This window comes from Hipposideros armiger, unplaced genomic scaffold, assembly GCF_001890085.2.
Source record: "Hipposideros armiger isolate ML-2016 unplaced genomic scaffold, ASM189008v1 scaffold_216, whole genome shotgun sequence".
Classification (NCBI taxonomy): domain Eukaryota; kingdom Metazoa; phylum Chordata; class Mammalia; order Chiroptera; family Hipposideridae; genus Hipposideros; species Hipposideros armiger.
In genome coordinates, this window is record NW_017731566.1 from 952,765 (window position 1) to 957,501 (window position 4,737).

The window sequence follows — 4,737 nt, forward strand, 5'->3', positions numbered from 1 at the left end:
GATTCATAACAGTAGCAAAATTACAGTTATAGAGTAGCAATGAAAATAATTTTATGGTTGGGGGTCACCACAACACGAGGAACTGTATTAAGGGGTCGCGGCATTAGGAAGGTTGAGAACCGCTGATATAGATGATCTCCTGACCTAGTCCCTTCTTAGCACTTGATATGCTAATGAAACTCAAGGAATTTAGAAAAGTCCTCCCTCCTCCTCCCGCAAGGCTTGGCTTTCAAGACACTTGTCTCATGAAAGATGTCAAGAGGACGGGCTTTAGGGCTCAAAGGTCTCTCTTCGTTTTCTGAAATAGTCCATTCCTTTCTTTTCTGTGGTGAATGAACAGGTGCTTTCCACACATTTACAAATCATGCCCATTTCACATTCATTATTCTCAGAATAATCCTAGGAGTTTGGAGGAAGGTAGATTCTAGACGGGCTTCCATTTAATAGATGCTGGAGAAGTTGTGTGTGTGTGTGTGTGTGTGTGTGTGTGTGGTGGGGGGATAGTTTCTAAAGTCAGATAGGAATGGAGTATTATATCAAAATCACTCTTAAAAATCTCTTAGGTGCCATTTTATAGATAGACCAACGTCTCTCAGTGCAGGTCTGCCAACCCGTCAGTGTCTCCTCCAGCTCTGAAACAGATCATCAGGTGAATAATTTGGCATGTTCAAGGGAAGTGATGCACAAACAATTTTTTTCCTTTCAAATATGAGCATCCCACTCGGCACAGTGAGACGGCCATACTTTGAGATGCAAGAGACCATGGCTTCCCAGCTGCAGTCTGGACCCCCTGCAGGGTGGAGGCTTGGAGTGATAAGACTGCTGCTGAAGTCTCACTCTCTCCCGCCGGAGCTGGTCTGTGAATTTAGAGAAGCACACGACTATGAAGTGACCCATGGAACCATCTCCATTTTACATGAGGAATTGAAGTAAGTGAGAAGGTGGGTATAACTTGCCAAGGCTATTTCATGTTAGGAGGTTGTGACTGAGGTCTCCCCTTCCCCTTCCAGCCCGTCTCCCCTTCCAGCACCCCAAGTTCTTATGCTGACACGATGCTGCTCATGTGTGCACATATCTATGGGTTAAAGGTACAGACATACTTTTGGGTTTCACTAAGATTTTAAGTAATTTTACTTATACAGAAGAGACTTGTGGTCCTCCTGGTAGGAAAAACTTTTCTGCGGCCCTCTTTAAGGGTCCCTGGTTTGGCCTGAAAATTAAACTGACAAAGATTAGCAGGAGGAAGGCAGGTACATTTATTTAAGTGTTCCGTGACCTGGGAGCCTCCCTAAGGAAATGAACACTAGAAGAAATGGTGAAACCTGAGCGTTTTTATACTGGGTTTGATGAAGAGGGGAAAGTCATGGACGAACCCGGCAAGACACAGGGTACAAGCTAAGAGGAGTGAGCTGAGAGAAACTTACCAAGGAAGGCCTGTTCATTCAGACCCCGCTCAGCGCTCTTCCGTCTCCTAAGATAAAGATGCTCCTTTTCTCTGGGTACACGGAGGACATCTCTGACGTGAGTGTCTTCCAACTGCTTCAGGGAGAAAGAGGACATCAGAGAATCCTTCCTGTGCCTGCCACTTCTCAAATCCCTTCAGCTTAAACAGCTGAGGCACCATGTTTTGGGATGGTGTGTTCTGAACCCCATCAGACTGAAATTATGGAATAGGATGCCTCAAAGCTTCAGGAAAATAAAATTAGAAAATATTTGCCTTGACAACTTGCCTCCTTAGCAATGAAATATCAGGGATAGAAGAATAAGGAAGAATTAAGTTGGTTTATCACGACATGGGAATAATGGAACAATGTGAAATTTCGACTGGACTGAAAGCACCCTGGGCGGAGGGGTTATGTCATTCTCCTCCCCAGCACCTGGCAACAAGCCTGGCACCCACGGGAGGCAAATGTCCTTCTCATTTCAATGTCATTAGCCATCAGGGCTTCATTTTTTCATTACATCTGAACCTCGCCAGCTGTTTCTTACTTTCCTCCCTTCTGTGTCTCACTCCATCTGGGAAAACAAACATTGTACAGATTATCTCCTCAAAGTCAAAAGCAATGGGACAGACCCTTTTCAAATTCTGAACGGAAATTGCCATTAAGTTTGAATCACATTCTAGGAGGTGAGAAAGACTTCCTCTATATACATGTAGATGGTGTATTCACAGTGCACAGCTTGATTCTTCAAAGCCCACATTTTGGCATCACTGGTGGTCAGAGCTGTGAGTGAAGTGCATGATGGGTAAGGAAGGAAGGCGGTCCTGTCAACAACCACCTCAGCCGGAAGTAGGAACGAACTTCTGAATTCTGAACCTTCCAGGTTATGTCAATGGAAGTACTTGATTCTCAATACAAAATAATGGTAAAGTTTCCTCAAATGTAAGTCACAACTGCACTGTGATACAAAGAAGTGAGATTCAAGGTTTATAACTTTTTCTTCCTTCTGTAGAATATACGCATTTTCCTAAAGACATGTATTATTAATAACCCATTAAATATTAACTTCACTAAATTCATTATTAGCAATGTAATCTGTACAACACGCATGTTGGTTTTCGCTGCACACTTTAGTTAGGAAAACCAAGCCCCCTTTTTGTTGATATTGGTAAAAAGACACAATTCTACAAAAGTTGATTTGTAATGAGCAAGATGTTGTAGTCAAGGAATCAAGTCAGAATCAATAACTGTCAAAAAAGCAAGATTTCAAATCAAAGATTGTTTCCCACACCTGAGAATGCACAGGGACACTGTGGGAGCAGTACGTCTTTAAAAACGCACTGCACGGATTTGGTTTTTATGTTTTGTGGGCACTTTCTAAAATGGGATCTCAGGTCCTAGAACCACAATGACACCCACCACAATGGTGTTACTGTTGTCTCTGACATCGTAAAAAGATTTGCAGAAGCAGTTTACTCATTGCCTCGAGCTGTGGACACCACTTCCCACATTAAAACAATGCACTGGCTTTGCTCTTTGCGACAAGCCCTGTGTCATCAACTCTGTATGAGGTTTTCAGAAAGTGTTAACGTTGGAAGGTACACATCATAATCCAAATCTCTGAAGGGAAAGAAGGAAGATGACTCCAATCTTCATTTAGTCCTGTTAGGGGACGCCCCGACTCTAGAAAAAGCTCACCCCCACCGCCTTCTGAGGCTGTCATTCTGGGCTTCCCGGGATGGTCGGCCCCCACATACGGCTTGAATTCAATTAGCCAGATCCTCAGAGAGTCACTAGGGTACCATTTAGGGCATTGCTTCTTGAATTCTCATTTGCAGCCTTGCAAATAATGTTCAAAAGTCATTAGACCGTAAAGAGCTTTCATTACCCTCCCTTCAAGTCAACAGCAAACACTGATTGAGTGTCTACGCGGGGTGCTGGGCTAGGTCCCATGTGGCTGGAGCAGAGGGGGCTCCGTGCAAAAAAACCAAAGTGACTGGGAGAAAATATACAGATAAATAATGTATGAGCACAAGGAAGGCAACAACTTTCTAATGAAAGCATTTTTGTAAACGTGGAGCTGTGGTAAGAAAACAATGGTAGGTCTGAGTATACAAAAACGAGGAACTGCCAAATGTCCAGAGACACTGCAAACAAAATACAAAGGCAAACGACGAAGAGGGACGCCTATCTGACATCACACGACCAAAGGTAATATCCTTCATAAAGGCTTCGTATGGCTCCATGAAGATGAGCACTCCTGTAGCAAAATGGTCCACGGACGTGCGTGAATCAGCAAGTCCTTCAGGGAGAAAGGTGAATGGTCAACAAACATAAACAGATTCTCCACATCACCAGTTTCCGAAGAAATGTAATTAAAGTAACGAAACATTTAAACCTATCAATCCCCACCCCACCCCGCTTTTTTTAAAGATGAAAATGTACTGAATGCACAGGGAGGGGGCACTGTGACGTGAGGTGTAGGTCACTGCCACCCTGCGCCTGCCCAGTTCTGAGACATCTGTTCGCCCCACCCCCGCCCCACCTACTATCCCCAGCTGCTCTTACCATGGAGGGCAGCTCAACTGCAAGGGCCTGGAGTGCGGCGCCAGAGAGGGGGCCCACAGGGAACCAAAGGCTCCCGGGGGGGCACAAGCACAGGGGCAGAACTCAGCTTTGCAAAGAAGCTACCAGCCCTCCCAGAGGCGGATGGGGCAGGGAAATGGCTGCAGAAAGGAGCCACTCAGACGGCAGCTCCCAGGCTCTCCAGGCTGGGCTCGCTGGAGTCCCCGAGACCCTGCAGGAGCCTACGGTAGACGCCGCTTCCCACCGGAGCTGCTTCCAGCCGGGTTCTGTTTCTGGCGACTGACAAAGCAGCTCTGCCCATCCAGTGGCCGGCGGAGCGCATGAGCGGACACTGCCCAGGGGCATCCGGACATTGTGTCAGCCGCGCTCCCCAGCTAGGGGCTTTCTCAAAGACGTGATTCAAGGTTTGTGTCCAGGGACACTGATTTGAAATATTATTTGTAGTAGTGAAAAATTGGAAACAGCTTAAAAGTTGCGCCGGAAGGAAACTGTTTATAACCCCCGAAGAAGATAGGCAAAGGCCACGGCAACATATTTATGATAGACTGTGATATTATGAGGCCTGCTGCTGGGAAAGCTAAGGAATATAAACCGTAACTCGGCAGAAAACGGTGTTTTCATGCATAGGGGAAAAAAAAAGCAAACCTAAAAGTATGTTACCTCAAATCTATGTTTTATTTTGAAATAATGCCACCTTTATAGATTAGTT